This window comes from Saccopteryx leptura, chromosome 6 (genome assembly GCF_036850995.1).
Source record: "Saccopteryx leptura isolate mSacLep1 chromosome 6, mSacLep1_pri_phased_curated, whole genome shotgun sequence".
Lineage (NCBI taxonomy): Eukaryota > Metazoa > Chordata > Mammalia > Chiroptera > Emballonuridae > Saccopteryx > Saccopteryx leptura.
Window position 1 is genome coordinate 167,124,673 of NC_089508.1, and position 20,127 is coordinate 167,144,799.

Consider the following 20,127-nt stretch of genomic DNA (forward strand, 5'->3'; position numbering starts at 1 on the left):
GAAGTGACGGCAAATAAATTCTCCCTTAGAAACTCCAGGAAGGAATACAGCCTAGCGGACACCTTGGTTTTAGTCTAGTGAGACATATGGTGGACTTCATTCTAACCTACAGAAATACAAGAAAATCAATTTCTTTTTTTTTTTTTTTTTCATTTTTCTGAAGCTGGAAACAGGGAGAGACAGTCAGACAGACTCCCGCATGTGCCCAACCGGGATCCACCCGGCACGCCCACCATGGGGCGACGCTCTGCCCACCAGGGGGCGATGCTCTGCCCATCCTGGGCGTCGCCATGTTGCAACCAGAGCCACTCTAGCGCCTGAGGCAGAGGCCACAGAGCCATCCCCAGCGCCCGGGCCATCTTTGCTCCAATGGAGCCTTGGCTGCAGGAGGGGAAGAGAAAGACAGAGAGGAAAGCGCGGCGGAGGGGTGGAGAAGCGAATGGGCGCTTCTCCTGTGTGCCCTGGCCGGGAATCGAACCCGGGTCCTCCGCACGCTAGGCCAACGCTCTACCGCTGAGCCAACCGGCCAGGGCAGAAAATCAATTTCTGTTGTGTGAGTCAACAAGTTCGTGGAAATTTGTTATACAGGTACTCACTCCCTGGGTTACAAATGAGATGGGTTCTGTAGGTTTGTTCTTAAGTTGAATTTGTATGTAAGTTGGAACAGGTACATTTACCTATTAAATGCAACTTAGATGTTTGTCTTAACACAGTATTTATTTTTACCTTTCCATGCATATAAATATTTAAACATTTTCAATCCAGCCTTAAATAATCTTAGATGATGCAGAAGATGACAGACTTGTTGGAGAGGATGGGATGGGAGTCAGTCAGGGTCTGATTCTGCTGCTGGGGTCAGTTTCTTGAAGTCGGCATCAAGGGAGGTTTGTACAGAGCTTTTCTTTTTCTCATCATAAATGTCCCTGTAGCATCTCAGGCCTTTGGTAACTGTATGGTAAAAATTTTTGAACCTCTCTGTATTGGGATCTTGCTTCTCTAACTTTGCCATTCCTGCTTCAATGAGACCAAAAGCATCAGCTCCTTGTAGAAAACTTTTTTTAGTTCTGGAGTTTCTAGGTCCCTGTTTTCTTCCCTGAATAGTAGACTATTATCTACTGCTCTTGCTACATAAGGTCTTCATTGGTTAGTTCTTTGCCATTGGAGTTGAGTAACTCTATGATATCATTTTCAATGATGTGCAACTACAGCTGATTATCAGTAGTCCTTATGATGCTCTGTCCATAAGTATGAATTGTATTTAAGTCAGATGTTTGTATGTCAGGGACTTACTGAATAGCCAAGAATCATTCACTTTCCCAGAACCTATAGGAATTCCTTCATATATATACACATTTACTTTATATATATATATATATACACACATACTCTTTATATATATATATATATGGTCTACCGGAAAATTCTGTCCGTTTCTATCACAAGTTTCGACATGTAAGCACATATTTATTTGGTGCATGTGTGCCTCTCTATTTTTATCACTTAATGTAAACATACTTACGTAGCAAATTAACTAAAACAAAGTTGATTCACGTTAGTCTTATGTGTGAAGTGATAGTGTACCCATGGCTACTGATAAAGTTCATTTACGCCACTGTAATTTTTATGAATTTCAACAAGGAAGAAATGCTACAGAAGCATGTAGAAATTTATTGAAAGTGTTTGGTGAAGGAATAATACTATCACTTGTTTTTGTCCTTACAAAATTTTTTGAAGGGTAAAAATTCAAAAATGAAGAAGATATCAAACAAGCACTGGTTCAATTTTTCTCATCAAAAGATAAAACATTTTTCAAAAATGGGATATACAACTTGCCCTCATGCTGGCAAGAAATCATTAATAATAATGGCAATTATATTATTTAATGAAGTTTATTGACAGTAAGAAAAATTTGTATTTTGTTTTATTCCAAAAATGGACAGAACTTTCTGGTAGACCATATATATATATATATTTGATATATAAATTACTTTCCCTTTTCTCATAAAATCCCATTGCCTTCACTTTGTGACCAGGAGAGTATTTGGATTTGTGCTTGAATCTGAGTTTCCAGAACTGTAATTCTTTGATCCTAAATACATGCTTATTGCCTCTCATTTTGACTTTTTAATTTTAGGTTGACAGTGCCAAGGATGCTTAAAGTTGTGAGACTGAATGAAATCAGGTAGGCAGAATGTAGAGCAGTAATATTCAAGGAGGGAGACCTGAGGCATGGCATCTTTAAATGGTCTCGGAAGTCAGGAGAAACAGCCAAGGAGACTCAGAAAGTTCACTGAAAGAGAGAACTCAATAAGAGGAGAATGTGTGATTTTTGAAGCCTGTGAAGATAGTGTCAACTCTTGTTCTTTTATGCTGCTTGTAAGTCAGGTGACATGAGTCATACCTGCAGGTCCAAGGAATGGTTGACTCTTCTACATCAGTTTTTCTCAACCAACCCATAACTGACATTTTGGATCAGGTGACTTTTTGTTGTAAGGTTTTCTCTTGCTCATTGTAGGATACTTTGCAATATTCTGATGACTATGCACTAGATGCCAGTAGCATGGTCCCAGTTGTGACAACCAAAATATGGCTCCAGACATGGTCAAATTTCCTTTTGTAGACAAAATTGGCCTTGGTCAAGAACTGCTGTTCTACATATATTCTAACTCACATTAAACCCATTCACTTAGCTTCTGCCAACTTGAAAGCCCAGCCGAAAGAGAGTCCCGGGGTTAAGGCTGAGGCTGTCCTCTGTCAGGGAGGTTGGGAGTTATTAACAGAAAGTCAGTGGCCTTTGCTCTAGACAGAAGGGCAGACCGTCCATTTCATGGCTGAACTGCCTTTCAATGATAGCTTGATTAGCATCATTTTCTAGCAGGGCATGTTGAAAGCACTTTGCAGAGACACTAATTCTACCAACCTTCAGGGTGAAATGGAAATCCTCCAACTTGATTTCGCAGGCAATTGTCTAGACTCGGAAGTGCCTGATTAACTTTGTTTTCTTGGTGCCTCTGTGCCTGAAGGACCAGAGACAGAAGCTATTCTACACAGTAACCGAAATAATTTCCTAGGGAGGTAATTATAGCTGCAGTCAGTCACACTTCCCGTCCCAGTGACCACAGAGGTAGAAAAAACAGAGAACACTGAAGCTGTAAAGTTTCTTTGTCAACCTGTTTCTGCACAGGTCTCAGCCCATGAAGCGACCCTAGTCCCATGTTCTGGCCCCTGTCCTACGATTTCTGGCTTTCTGAGCCTGGGTTAGACCTCCCACTTCTAGAGCTCAGTTTCCTCATTTGTCACATGGAAATAAGAGCCTCTCACAGACCCAGCCTGTCACTGTACTTACCAAGGGCCAAGCGCATTCAGCAGTTAAAATGAGAAACTGAGAGTGTTGATGGAGGAATCTGTCAGCCAAGTTTAAACTTGTAACCATCCCTGGACCACCCTGAGTCTAGAGCCTTGTGAGTTAATGTTGAAAAACAAATCCAGTAGCTATAAATACTACATCACCTCAGGGGTTTGATAGTGCTGAGGCTGTTAATTTGTTAAATATAAAGATTTAAAATATGCCAGAGCTGTGTAATATGTTTTAGGATTTCCCAAGCTTCTATTATTCTCCCAAAGGGTCAGAAAGGAAGAATTTCCACTTACCTGCCCATCTGGGGGAATGTTCGAATCCAGCGTCTACTGAGAACCCACTGTGTGTCAGCTGCACATTTCCCACTCACTCTTCACAGATCTTGGTGTTTCCAATATCTTGGTCCTGTTCTTTCTTTATCTCCAAGTTAGAGTTGTCAGATTTAGCACTGCATGGTATATGTCTATACTAAATATATACTACATGCTTATAGTAAGATAATTATTTGTTGTTTATGTGAAACTCAAATTGAATTGGACATCCTACGTTTTATCTGGCAACCCTACTATAAGTACAATGCCCACCACACATCTCAGATAGACTTAAGGCATTTTTATTTCCAGTAATTCATCTTTTTCATGGAGTTTATTGCCCATTGATAGAAAGATGTGTGGATACATGTGGATGTGGAGAAAAAAAGAGGAATAAAGCATGTTTTATGTATCAGTTATGCTGTATAACAGTATCGGAATACTTTTCATTTTATTGAAATGGCTTCATTTTTTCCAAATGATTGCATAATTTCTACCTCTAACATCAATTGTGTATCAAAATATTACCAAAATTGCTAGAAAGAAAAGTAATTTTCCCTATTTCCTTTACTAACATCACTGTAAACTTAGGCAGCATCATTGTAACCAATGGAGCAACTCAGACACCTTCAATGCTGTACTAGTACCTGTTCTTGGAGTCTTTATAGGGAAATGATTGTGTGTGAAACTCACAAGGCGATGAATAAATGAAGCAGACTGCCCCTGTCCTAGAACTAGACATTTGACACATTAAACAGCTTACCAACTAACAAAGCTGTTATATGAAAAGGACTGTTGGACCACAGAGCCCCTCAAAGCTGGAGAGAGGCTATTTACATAACCTGATACATTAAAAATGAAGAAATCCAAAAATAGAGTTTCAAAAATTATAATTTTTAATGTTTACATTTAACAGCTTAACCTTGAAAACTAAAACTCAGTATCATTGTATTATTCTTCACTCAAAAATGCCAGATTTATTTTTAAAACAGGAAATCATATTTCATTACAAGTTTTGGGGAGGTCCTGTAACATAGCAGGCACGCATCTGGACATATTACATACATGATTTCTCAACTTGCAGCTTGCTGTGAATATGTGAAAGAGATTTCTGTTCCCTCCAAATTTGGATCATCAGGGGATTAAAGCAAAATGATTGGGGAATTCTAATGGAAGTGAGGTGATCTGCATGTGAGCCTGCTATTTCTAATGGCTTCTGATTAGCTGTATTTACAGTAGTAGCATTCTATCAACTTGAGTGTAAGAGATTTCTCACAACCATCCTTGAAAATAAACAGATAACAAACATTTATGTTTAAAACATTCATATGTTTCTATGTCTGGCTATCTTGACTAATAATAAAAGCTATTACCAATAGTTTTTAAGACACTATTATGTTCCTGGGTGCAGTGTTCTTTCTTTATAGAATCCCATTTAATCTTCACAGAAACTCCTGGTTTTTCCAAAGGCTGGTTCATGAGTGAATCTTATGACATCAAGAGTTATAGGTTTACTCTTGATGAGAGTGGTCTTTTTGCTCGATTCCACATATTTAGGTGAAAGAGGGACACTCTTTGCTTTAGTCACTGAAAGCTTAGTTGAACTAAGCTCCTGACCTGATCATGAGATATGCTTATAAGTATGTCACTGGTTTATTGTTGTTGTTTGTTTTGTCTGGCAGAACCAACTATGTACTCAATAAGTCACTTCACGTCAATGTTGTGTCAACCTCAGGCCCCTCCAGAAGTCTCCTGTCTATACATAGTACTTACATAAGGCCCTTGGACAACCTGATATGCTTTATAAAACATAAAGTGCAAATGTAGGGTCATACTTTCCTAACCGAATTCTTTCCTTCGTGAATTATCTCACCTTTTGTCAGATCGCAAAGTTATGTCTCAGATGGCAAGATCATGTCTCAGAAGATGATTTACAGTTAGTGACCAGGTTATCTAAGAGGGGTGGATGAGCAGCCCACTCCAGAGCATTCTGGGCTATGATTTCCTTGGTTTTATGAAAGGTCTTCAAAATGTTTTCCTAAATTCTTGGGAAGCAAAGTTATTAGAATTTTTTATTGCTAGATAGTCAGAAATATTCTTTGTGCCAGGAATTACAAATCAGAGACATACTAGGCAAATCTGACCTAAAGAAATATTGTTGTTTGGCTTGCAGAGTGAACTTTAAAATTCACAGGATGTAAATATCAGGAGTTTCACACATACACATATATATGGATGGATGGGTGGATTTTAATTTCAGCTTCTTTCATTTAAATGTAAGTGTAGCAATGTGGGATCTGCATTCTAGCTTAGCAAGAATTGGCCAGAACACAGGACTGGGTTCCACATTAGCTCGGATGGATACTCTCCTTTTACCAGAGTCCTCACCTCCGTCTTGTGCCTTGGCACTGAGCCATATGTCAGCTGCCATCTGTCATGGTACCAGCATACCCTTTTTGTCTTCCAATATGCCCAACTTCTTGAACATTGTGACATTTATTCAATAATATTTATTAAGTACTTACTCCATATTGGCTACAGATAATGATGGAAAGACCCTGTTCCCCCATCAAAGCTCTCAATCCTGTGGGAGAGATAAATACATACATAATTAATTCAGTTTTAGCACATGATACATGCTTCAATTCAATTAATGCCTGATAAAGACATATGAGGCATTTTCTTGGATACAGGGGGGAAATTGGGGAGGGCTTCACAGAGGAAGTGATATTTAAATAAGGTTATGTGGGAGAAGAAAGGTTTGTCAAATGAAGAAGGTGAGATAAGACATTCTGTATACACAAAAAGTCAGAGAGCCATGGGAGTGTATTTGGGGCCCAGCAATTTGTTAGAATATTGTAAGAGCCTGAGGGAATATTGAACAATAAGGCAATGAGGTCGGACTTTGAACGTTATGCTCAATAATTTTTGAATTGCTATCAACGATTACCAAGGAAATTCTTAAATTTGTTAATAATTGAAATCTTCCATGCTTCAGTATGTATCCATTTTCATGTCTTCTTATACTTTTCAAAAATGTTTTACTCCCATAAAAACTCCTTTTGCACTGAGAGGAATTAATTTAGACAAAACTTGTCTTCTTCAAGATAAGTAACACTAATTTTATCTAATGTCTTCTTTTAGCACCTATTTTCTCGCCCTTAAATTTCTTTTGTTCATCAATGGTTTTGTGTGCTTGAAAGATTGGTTAGTCTTTTTCTCTAGTGTGGTTTTAATCACTCAGATTATGGAGTCAACAGTCTTTAGTCCCATTGTGTGATCTTGGGCAAATTTGCTTCAATTTCCTCCTTTAGAATGGACTTAATTGTAGTTTTGATTTGTATTTCTCTAATAGCTAGTGAAGATGAGCATTTTTTCATACTGTATCTGTTGGCCATTTGTATTTCTTCTTGGAAGAAGTATCTGTTCATGTCCTCTTCCCATTTTTTTATTGGATTGTTTGCTTCTTTGTTGTTGAGTTTTATGAGTTCTTTATATATATATATTTTGGATATTAACCCTTTATCTGAGCTGTTGTTTGAAAATATTATCTCCCATTTAGTTGGCTGTCTGTTTTGTTGACAGTTTCTTTTGCTGAGCAGAAGCTTCTTAGTTTGATGTGGTCCCATTCATTTATCTTTGCCTTTGAGAGACCACCTCACACCTGTTAGATTAGTTATTATCAACAAGATCAGTAATAACAAGTGCTGGAGAAGCTGTAGAGAAAAAGGAACCCTCATTCTCTGCTGGTGGGAATGTAAATTAGTATAACCATTATGGAAGAAAGTATGGTGGTTCCTCAAAAAATTAAGAATAGAACTACCATATGACCCAGCAACCTCTCTACTGGGAATATACTCCCAAAACTCAAAATCATTGGTACGTAAAGACACATGCACCCCCATGTTCATCGCATCATTGTTCACAGTGGCCAAGACATGGAAACAGCCAAAATGTCCTTCAACAGAGGATTGGATACAGAAGATGTGGTACATATATACAATGGAATACTACTCAGACATAAGAAATGATGACATAGGATCATTTACAACAACATGGATGGAGCTATAAAACATTATACTGAGTGAAATAAGTAAATCAGAAAAAGCTAAGAACTGTATGATTCCATATACTTTATGATTCCATACACAAAAATTGAGACTCATGGACATAGATAAGAGGCAGTGGTTACCAGGGGGAGGAAGGGGCTTAGAGAAAAACAAAATATAAGGTGACAGAGGATGATTTGACTTTGGTGATAGGTATACAGCATAATCGACTGTCCAAATGATATAGAGATGTTTTCTCTAAATCTATGTACTCTGGTTGACCAATGTCACCCTGTTAAATTTGTCTAAATAAAAAAATTAATTAATTTTAAAAAAGAAAATGAATGGACTTAATTAAAGCTTTCCTACTATACTGGTATAATTAAATATGATGAATGCAAAGCACTTAGCATTGTGCCTAAAACTCACTAACAATGAATGCTATTGTTATAGCATTTTAAAACTAGAGATCTATCCAATCTTCATTAATACCCAAGACCCTAAATTACCATAACCACCATAACTTCAGAATATTTTTCAACTTATAAATTGCCTCACTTATTTTTTAAATTCTCTCTACTAACTTTAAAAAATCATCTCTTAGTTTTGAAATTTTCTTAATGTTAACCTCAAAATATACCCATCAGGCTTAATTCATATATTCTATCTTATTTTAGTCTAAAAAATAATGCATTCAGAATATATAAAATACTTGTACAAATCAATTGACAAGACAATTGAAAATAAAAATAAGCAAAAAAACCTCAAATTGGTAATTCGTAATTCACAAAAAGAACAGCCCAAATGGTCAATGGAAATATGAAGATGCAGTGCACTTTGTTAGTTATCAAATTAATATAAATGAAAGCCACAATGCAATGCTTTCCTAGACAAAAATGAAATAGATAAAAATAAACACCAAATATCAGTGAATATATATGGAACATCCAAAGTTTTCATAAACGTGTGGAGTATGAATTGGTGTCACAACTTTGGAAAATGATTTAACAGCATAAACTAATTCTAAACACAAACAAAATATAGCCAACAAATGCACATCTATGTGTATCTCCAACAGAAGTGCGTACGTGTTGTCACAAGATAAAGAAACTGAAAGGGCAGGAGGAATTCCAGAATGCCAGATGGACCCTATCTCAACAAAAAGAATGCTAACGTAGCCAGTCCTAAGCATCATACATTGCATGACTCCATTTTCCATCCCGAGGGGAACAAAAAGGATATTAGTGATTGCCTGGGAGTCAACAGGAGGGAAGTGGGGAGTGTCTGCTAATGAGCATGGCGTTTCTTCTCAAAGGGATAAATATGTCCCAAAAGTAGATTGTGGTGATGGTTACACAAATCCTGTGAAGTTAGTAAGAAAACATTGGGTTATATACTTTAAGTCAGTGAACTGTATAATGTGGCAGTTATGTCTCATATAGAGGTTTTTAAAAATGTAAAATAAACTGTGGTTATGTTATTAAATCTCAAAATAATGACATTGAGGAAAAGAAAAGCAGACATACCAAAAAAATACATAGAGAATAATTTCCTCTAGGGGACAAAAATGAAAAAAACACCCAGACCAAGCTAAGGTGTCTTAGAAACAGGACAGTGGTTGCTCTGGGGACCCAGGGTATTGATGGGGTTGACAGTAGGAAGGATGCTTCCAGATGGCTGAGAGTATTCTTATTTTTAATCTAGATTCTGGTTACTTGCATTTATTCAATTTATAAAATTTCATCAGGAGATATTTATGATACAAACATTTTATGTTTGCACATTATATCTTAATAAAATTTTGCAGCTGTAATAACTTTAATGGATAGAAGTCAACTATTACTCTATTGTGAGTTTTAATTTTCATAATTTTAACTGAGGAAATAGTGGTCTGTGGTCCAATTTGTTCCAGTTTATTCACTGGTTTTAAAAATTATTTCTGTGATTTATTTATTCAACAAATACTTGTTGAATGCATATGAAGTGTAAGGCATGTGTTTAGGCCTTGGAAAAATAGCTGTCAATAAGACTTCACTCACCTTGCCTTTGGGAGATTGGCAGTCTATCGGGCTGGAAGACAATAAAAATTAATTGGAAGTGTAATAAATACCACAAAGAAGAGGCACCAGACATTATGGAAGTCATTAACAGAAGGCCTGTCTTTGCGAGTTCTAAACTGAGTTATTTGAAGAAGTGACTTTCAAGAGTAAGCTAGGAGGATCAGTTAAGTTTCCCACATCCAGAGAGGGAGGAAAGTGTCTCAGGCAGAAGGCAGAACTTTCCCGGAGGCAGGAAAAAGGTTGGTGAAAGAAAGGAAAGGGAGAAAGAGAAGGAAAGAACTCACCTAAAGTTGAGTGGGATGGTGGTTCAAGGTGGGACTGCAGAGATCTTCTAAAAGGTGATTTCTAGACATTTCCATGGAGTATTACATTCTAGCAAAAAGTCTTTAAACTTGCATCCTATCCCCAATCTTATTTTATTTCTACAATATATTCTAGGTCCTGTAACCAGAGTAATCTTTATAAAATAGAAATCTAATTACATATGCCTCACTTGAACCTCTTAACAGTTCCCCTCTGCTGGCCCTTGACTACTCCATAGTCATCTTGACACTTCCTTCCCCGTGAGATACATTGCAGAACTGCCTATGCCTCTGCAAGTGCACTCTGTTCTCCCTTGTTCTTCTATGCCCTCCACCTATAATGCTCCCTGCAATCTCCCTTTTCTACTTATCTTTCAAGTTTCAACTTTGCATGTGGGCTTCCCTGGTTAAGTCTGTGTGACATGGCCAACCTTGTTGATTGCAAAGCACTTAATAAACTATGACACAATAGCCTGTTTACTTAGCTGTTTTCCTCAAAACATGATCAACTCCTGGAGAACACGGCTCTGTCTGCCATATTTATCACAGTGTCTCCAGGGCTTAGCACCCATGAGTGCCAATTTAATTTTGTTTAATTAATGAATCAGTGATATTGATGTTGTCCAAAACATACTGGAACTGAATGAATATTTGAGCAGTTTTTTCCCATGCTAAAGGGAAGTGAAAATAAAACCAATGGATGTCATGCATGTACCTATGGTAGGCTGAATAATGCCCCTTGTCCCCAAAATGTCCATACCTTAATCCCTGGAAATTATGAATATATTACCTTATATAGTTCGTCCCCAAGTTACAAATGAGATGGGTTCTGTAGTTTTGTTCTTAAGTTGAATTTGTATGTAATTTGGAACAGGTACACTTACCTATTAAATGCAACTTAGATGTTTGTCTTAATGTAATATTTATTTTCACCTTTCTGTGCATATAAATACTTAAACATTTTTCAATCCAACCTTAAACAATCTTGGTTGATGCAGAAGATGATGGACTTGTTGGAGAGGATGGGATGGGTGTTAGAAAACCAGGGTCTGATTCTGCTGCTGGAGTCAGTTCCTTGAAGTCGGCATTGAGGGAGGTTTGTACAGAGCTTTCCTTTTTCTCATCATAAATCTCCCTGTAGCATCTCAGGCCTTTGGTAACTGTAGAGTAAACATTGGTGAGCCTCTCTGTATCAGGACCTTGCTTCTCTAACTTTGCCTTTCCTGCTTCAATGAGACCAAAATCATCAGCTAACTCTTATAGAAAACTTTTCTGTAAATGCTGTCATCTGCTGCTCTAGTTCCATAAGGTCTTCATTGGTTAGTTCTTTGCCATGGGAATTGAGTAACTCTATCATGTCATTTTCACTAATGTCCAACTGCAGTTGATTACCAATAGCCCTTATGGTGCTCCATTCATAAGTACAAGTTGTACATTAAGTCGGATGTTTGTAATTCTGGGACTTACTGTATAGCAAAAGGGACTTTGCCAATTGAATTAATGGTCTTCATAAGGGCCAATGATCCTGGATTACTCAAGGGGGCTCGAGAATATTATGAGAGAAGCTGGTAGGTTGAAATGAAAGAAAACGCTATGATGACAAAGGAGAGTCAGAGAAGATGTGACAATGGAAGCAGAAGAGTAAAGGGAGGGGGAGAGGCTGAGACTGGAAGATGCTACACTATCAGCTATGAAGATGGAGGAAGGGGACATAAACCAAGCAAAATAGGCAACCTCTCGCAGCTGGAAGTAAGACGAAGCAATAGATTCTCCTCTAAAACCTCCTGACATAATGAAGCCCTACTAATGTTAGGATCTCTGACCTCTAGAATTACAAGATAATAAACTTGTGTCTTTTTTAACAACTGAATTGGTGGTAATTTGTATAGAAAGCATACAGTATACTTAGTTTTTCTCATATGAAGATACTTCAGAAACTAGGAGAAGAGGACAGAAGGTAGATATGGGTAAATGTAACTCTTTCTTGTGATCTGGTATACTTAGGACTGAGTCTATTTAAATATATTCTTTATGCTAGCTCATTAGAAGAGGTATTTAAAACAACAGTTGGTTTTTTTTTTTTTTTTTTCATTTTTCCAAAGCTGGAAATGGGGGGGGGGGCAGTCAGACTCCCGCATGCGCCCGACCGGGATCTACCCGGCCTGCCCACCAGGAGGTGATGCTCTGCCCCTCTGAGGCGTCGCTCTGTTGCATCCAGAGCCATTCTAGCGCCTGAGGCAGAGGCCACAGAGCTATCCCCAGTGCCCAGGCCATCTTTGCTCCAATGGACCCTCGCTGCGGGAGGGGAAGAGAGAGACAGAGAGGAAGGAGAGGGGGAGGGGTGGAGAAGCAAATGGGCGCCTCTCCTGTGTGCCCTGACCGGGAATCGAACCCGGGACTCCTGCACGCCAGGCCGACGCTCGACCGCTGAGCCAACCGGCCAGGGCCTAAAACAACAGTTTTAAAAGAGAAATTTGAATCAGGTTTATTCTAGGGAAATTAATAAAGAGGAAGACTGAAGCAATTAGTATCAGAAATTGTTATAAATTGTACTTGAGGTCAATGGAGTTTTTTTGTTTGTAAGTTAATTGGATGGTTCAATGAGTTCAGCTGGCATCGGGATTATACCAAATAGAAATGAGTAGGGAAAATGTAATCAATTACTGCCAGGTTTCTCAAAAGTTGTATTTTAAATCAATTATTCACTTGGCAGCAACATTTGACCATTTGCAAAAAGAATGAGATCTTGATAATTCTGTTTGCTTCCAATTGTCTAGCTGTACAGTAGTAGCAGCATCAATATGTTATTCTTTTTTCTATCCACAATCTCCTCTTTTAGTATGTTAAAGTCAACATGTAGCATGCCTATTTTAATGAAATATAATAGATCACTACTTCAATTTTCTAATGGTTGCTACACTTTTCTTGACATCAGCTAGTCACTGAATGCACCATTAAATCTCATGTTAAATTTCATTATGAAAACCCCTGATCGTGTGTTCTGTTAAAAAACCAAACTGTATTATACTCTGCCCAAAAGTAACCCAGTATTTTTCTTAGAATTATTTTAATTGGATTTTAGCTCTTGACTTTTTCTATATCATAGTAGATTGTATTGGGTTAGTTACAAATCTAAATGTATTTGTTAAGAAGTGCTGCTTCGATATTTTCCCTTAACTATTATTACATTTTATTCAAAAAATATATTAGAATAAAAATTGCAAGAGACGAACCCATTGTATGAGATGATTAACTGAATTTCAGATTTATATGCATTTTTGATGAACAATTTCCCATAGTAAAATGACTTGAATGGTGTATCAGGACACCATTATTCATTTTAATAGGTTTGCACAAAGTTCACATCACCATTATTATAGCTCCGCTGTGAGGATGTGGATTTCATCCCCCCTTCATCCATTTTTAAGTCTGAAAAACTTAGCTTTGTGAACTTGGAAGGAGAAAAATTATCCTGAAACTATTAAATCCTTGGCTTCATTTTAATTATAGAATGAAAACAACTTTTGGTCCCTAATTTTCACAAATATTTTTGCTCTGATGGTATTAGATACCTATTTGTTTAGCTCTAGCTAATGACTGTTGATGGTTATTGATGGCTCTAGTGAGGTCTCTCCTCTATACTCCACCCTCAATTAGAAATAAACTGTCATCTTTTTTTTTTAATTAAGAAAGAGAGAGACAGGAAGGGAGAGAGATGAGAAGCATCAACTCACAGTTGTGTCACTTTAGTTGTTCATTGATTGCTTCTCATACGTGCCTTGACTGGGGGGCTCAAGCTGAGCCAGTGACTTTTTGCTCAAACCAGTGACCATAGAGTCATGTCAATGATCCCACGCTCAAGCTGGTAACCTCGGGATTTTGAACCTGGGACCTCAGCATCTCAGGTCAATGCTTTATCTACTCTACCACCACCATTCAGGTGACTCTCTTTATCTTAAAGTCATAAAATTATCATATTAGGTTTGGGATCCATTTGTGGGAGAAAATTAGTAGAACATTTCTAACAGTTTGAATAAAATTTTGAGAATAGTCCAAATTTAGGACTAGAAAGTGTTCTGTAAGAGCAAAAAATTAATGAACTGCAGGCATAATCTGCTTTAAAAAATAAATGAGATAAAAAAAAAAGATGATTAGCCAGACATGATAGAATAGAAAGAAATTTTCATCGCTACCCACATGAGCCCTCTCTATGATATTAGTCTAGCGCAGATAACTTTGTATACAGTAGTTCCCCCTTATCCATGGGAGATACAATCCAAGACCTGCAGTAGATGCCTAAAATCATGGACTACCACCTGACCAGGCAGTGGTGCAGTGGATAGAGCATCGGACTGGGATGCAGAGGACCCGGGTTCGAGACCTTGAGGTTGCCAGCTTGAGCACGGGCTCATCTGGTTTGAGCAAAAGCCCACCAGCTTGAACCCAAGGTCGCTGGCTCCAGCAAGGGGTCTGCTGGAGGCCCGCGGTCAAGGCACATATGAGAAAGCAATCAATGAACAACTAAGGTGGTGCAACGCGCAATGAAAAACTAATGATTGATGCTTCTCATCTCTCTCCGTTCCTGTCTGTCTGTCCCTGTCTATCCCTCTCTCTGACTCACTCTCTGTCTCTGTAAAAAATTAAAAAAAATTAAAATCATGGACGACCAAAACTATATATACTGTGATTTTTTTCCTATATGTACATACCTAAAGTTTAATTTATATAATTTATACATTAGCCACATTCAGAGATTAACAGCAGTAACTCATAAAATAGAATAGTTAAAACAATATACTGTGATAAAAGTTATGTGAATGTGGTCTCTCTATCAAAATATTATTCTACTGTACTCACCCCTCTTCTTGTGATGATGTAAGATGATGAAATAGCCAAACCTATTCCTGAATCTGTATAACCACCCCTCACTTGCAATAAAAGGCTTGGTGTCACTCATTTCAGGGGACCCCTTGCTGAAGTCCCTCTATTAGGCTCAGTGCTTTCTGGTTCAACATTGTCATCAACTGGAACACATTTTCTGTTCATGTCTTCAACCTACACATTTAATGCCTTTTCCCTCTTAAGTTAGTTCTTACTATGCACTGTGGTGGTAACGTTTGCAGTTTGAGGTGTGCCAGCAAAACCAGCGTGAATTTCTCTTTCCTTCTTCACAATATCATGTATCAATTTGCTGTTACCATAGACCTTAGCAACTTTGGCATTTGATTCTTTTTTATTTTCTTATTAAGTGGAGAATTTTTACTTTTTCACCTAAAGGAAGACATTTATGCTTCTTTTTGACATGTCTGAATTGCCAGAATAACCACTTTTATGCTTTAGGGGCATTATTAAGTAAAATGAGGATTACTTGGACACAAGCACGGTATTACTGAGACAGTTGATCTGATAATTATATAGCCATGACCACCACTAAGTGACTAATAGGAAGGTGATGTGGGAAAGGAGTAATTCATGTCCTGGGCAGAACCAGCTGGACTGCAGGAAATTTCATCACACTGCTCAGAATGGTGTACAAGTTAAAACTTATGAATTCTTTATTTCTGGAATTTTGCATTTAATATTTTTAGACCAAAGTTGACTACGGGTAACAAACTGCGGAGAATGGGAGAATACTGTACATGGCTTTTTTGTGAAGGTTGTCTTTATAGTAATTGTATTGAATGAGAAAGCCACCAGGTATTATACCCAAGATACTTTAAACATTAGGCTCTTCTGACTCCATCCTCCCCAACCAATTTTTTTATCATTTGGCTTCCCACATAACTGCCTTAGTGGAAAAATTGTGCTATTTAACCTAACTCAAGCATTCTATTTCACTTGTGCCAAATGGGAGTTTGAAAATAATATAATCTAACATATAATCCCTCAGCAAATTTCCAGACCTAAGCCAGTTCACAGGTTCAGTATCCTTTGAATGAAAGGGAGTCCAAGTCTCTTTGAAAAAGAATTCAATATCCATCCCTTACACTCTGTCCTTTCTCAAAGGGACCTGCAGCCATTTCCGAGGGAAAAGGAAATACTCAAACCCTTGAGAAATGATTGGATATAGTCTTTGAGAGCTACTCTAATAGTTGAGAAATTAAAATCCCATTGTGGTTCATCAAGAAGAGTCTTATCAAGGTTGAAAAGATTTCTCTAATGTCCATCTCATTGAGGACCAGATGGATTTAAGAATTCACACAGTGCTTATTTCTCAATTCCTGACTGTGTATTAGAAACAGACATGCTTGGTTGTTGGAAGAATTCTTACTTTCACTTCCTGGCCTATGAGGTGAAACCTAGTATGATAGCAAGGACCAATTGGAAGCCTTCAGAACTGCCAACCCCCCCACCCCCGCCAACACATGCACATATATAGTAGGCCAAAAACAATACTGCATTTCTGGAAAAATTGCAGAGGTTATTGGCAGAATCTGATGTGAAGTATGGAGTAGTAATGCCTTCAACACTTGGCTTAACTTTTTGGGCTATGCAGATTACATGTTTTAGAGAATTAGATTGGATTACCATATATACAGGCATTGGCAAAGGTAGGATTACAGTTGTTCTTATGGAAAAAGACATATAGATTCTGATTCCTGTAATAGCTTTATTAACTCAAAAGACTGTCACAACAGCATAGTGCACTTAGATACAATCTCGTAAGTGTACAAATTACTGTCCCTCATTATTTACACATTCTCAGTCTTTGAAAATCAATAAGCAAGCCTGAATTCCAGTCACCTGCTGGTTAGCCCCATTGCCTCCAGAAGTGATTGAATTTGAACCTACCTTTGACCACCCTGGTATAATCAAGTGGTCAATCCAAATTCAGCTGCTGTTTCAAACAGTATCTCTTTCTTAGAGCAAATCCTCAGACTCTAGCATCTGGTTTGCAGCTGCTGGCCTGTCTGCAAGGTACAGTTTTCTCTCCCTGACAGGGGAAATGGTTTATTTCACTGTTTTACCTTAGGCTTATCAATTTTCTGGATTTCTGTCCAAATCTGGTATGCAGGAAACATAATCATCTTGTCATCCCACATGGCATCATTTTTGGTCTATAAATGGATGTTATGCTGTCAACCAGGTCTACTCAGCAGGAATGATGTGGTGAGATACATGTGTGCTAGAGAGTGAGAGTTAAAAGTCTAATCCCGTCCAGGGGCCCACTGGATCAAGGGAATAGCTATGTATCCCCTCCCACCTGAAAGACAAGTTGCTACACCTTTTACCTGCTTCAATAAGAGGCACAACACTTGGAGGGCCTCTTCAGATTCGAGATCATCAGACACCATATTTGAAAATGTTTCTTCAGCCCAGTTATGAAATGGTCCATAAAACTGACTCTTTAGAGTGACAATCGAGTTGGACCAAGCTGAATTTTAAGCTGTTTGTTTCTCTACCAGGGCAAATGACCTGACTCATGGTGTTCACAAGTCTATTATTGATTCGAATGCCCTTTTGGGTTTCTGGTGAACCCTGATAGGAAAATCACAACACTGATACCTAGAGAATGAAGAAAAACATAAAAAAAAAAACTCTTTTATGGAGAAATACTTTTTGCTTTTTATTGGCGCTGGTAAAAATGAAGTAATGCTTGATTGCCAGGTAATGCTTGCAACCAATTCTGCAACTTATTTCTCATGAAATGGAGGTGGTATGCATGAGGGAAGCTCAGGTATGTCCTTCAGGTACAAGTAACTTACATGAGCTACTGACTCACACTTTCATGCCATTCATTCCTACTGCATGGCCACGTCTCTACTGACCCATGCCCATGGCCTCCTACTGCACAGTCACCTCCCCATCAACCCACACCCATGGCCTCTTACTACATGGTCACCTCCCCATCAACCTATACCCATGGCCTCTTACTGCACGGTCACCTCCCCATCAACCCACACCCATGGCCTCTTACTGCATGGCCACCTCTCCATCAACCCACACCCATGGCCTCCTACTGCATGGCCACCTCCCCATCAACCCACACCCATGGCCTCCTACTGCATGGCCACCTCCCCATCGACCCACACTCATGGCCTCTTACTACATGGTCACCTCCCCATCAACCCACACCCATGGCCTCTTACTGCATGGCCACCTCTCCATCAACCCATGCCCATGGCCTCCTACTGCACAGTCACCTCTCCATCAACCCATGCCCATGGCCTCCTACTGCACAGTCACCTCTCCATCAACCCACACCCATGGCCTCCTACTGCACAGTCACCTCCCCATCAACCCACACCCATGGCCTCCTACTGCATGGCCACCTCCCCATCAACCCACACTCATGGCCTCCTACTGCATGGTTACCTCCCCATCAACCCACATCCATGGCCTCTTACTGCATGGCCACCTCCCCATCAACCTACACCCATGGCCTCTTACTGCATGGCCACCTCCCCATCAACCTACACCCATGGCCTCTTACTATATGATCACCTCCCCATCAACCCATGCCCATGGCCTCTTACTGTACAGTCACCTCCCCATCAACCCACACCCATGGCCTCCTGCATGGTCACCTCCCCATCAACCCATGCCCATGGCCTCTTACTGTATGGAAACCTCCCCATCAACCCACACCCATGGCCTCCTGCATGGTCACCCCTCCATCAACCCATACCTATGGCTTCAGATTTTCCTTCACCAGATTACTGAGGGAGAAAGAAACATTAGAGCCACATTATTGAATATATTGCAGGACATGCTGCTATTGGCTAGGAATAAAAGATGTAGCACTAAAACTCCATTCAGGCATGGGCCTGAACTATTGTGTGGAGTAGAAACCCTCTTGGCAAACAGAACATGTGTTTTGTTGAGTGCTTATTCTGGCAAGAAAAATAGTCTATATTTCTGGCCAGAAATAGAGTCTACAGTAAAACCTGAGCACTGGCTAACAGTTAGATGAGATGGTCAGGGACTTAGGAGAAACAAGGTTGGAAAATAGACTTTTTGGGTGAGCACAGTGTAGAAGAATATTTACATCTCACCAGATGTTTGAAGTGACCCATTCTGTGGATGTTATATACAGTATACTGTTTTCCCAGCCACTCAGAGGGGTTTATGAATGAAGTGGCAAGGGCTACACAAACAGAGACATTGCCTGAGACTTTCCTCACTAGGACGGATCTGGCTACCACTGGTGCTGAGGGTCTAATCTGCTAACAACAGAGACCAATACTGACATATCACCATTTACCTGGTGGCGATTTGCTCACATAAGTCCCCTTTGACTATAATTTGTCCCAACTGAAATAAACACATAGAACATTAACCTCTTTTCACTTATCACAGTGTTTCCCCCACCGCCCCATCTATGAATGGATTAATGCTTTATTCACCACCATGGTCTCATACACATCACTGCCTCTAACACAGGAACTCACTTTACAGCCAAAGAAATCAAGCATTGAGCTCAATCTTTTGTGATTTACTTCTTTTTGTACCCTACCATCTGAAGCCACAGACCTGAAGGACATGTGGAAATGCTACCAAGGGCTCAGTTATACTGATGACCTAATGAAAATACTTAGGAGGGTTGGAAAGCTGATCCTATCCATTCTGGTATATGCTTTGAACCAGGTCTAGTGTCCATTTCTGGTATCTTTTCCATCTAATGAGGGGCAGAAATAAGAGTTGCTACTCTCACTATTTTGACTAATGGTCCATTCCCCAAACTTTGCATTGTGTTCCTGCATGATTTTTTCACCTTTGGTTTCTGTGAGGTCTTGGTTTCCAAGGTAGAAAAACAACCAAACAAAATCTCTTTCACCAGGAAATACAAAATAGTTCCAATGGACTAGAAATTGAGGGTGCCACCAAATCAATAGGCAAAAAACAGGCTGCGACAAAGAATTCCAATTAGCATGGAAAAACAGGTTGCTGCCAAACAAAGACTTAAATCCGGACACATCTGGCACCTAGAGAGCTGTCAAGGTCTTTTTCCACGTGGAGAGGTCAATGTGAAAGAGCGCAGCAACCCACGGACACGACTTCCAGTGGGGAGAGCCCTGAGGAATGAAGAGGTGGATCACCCCACGT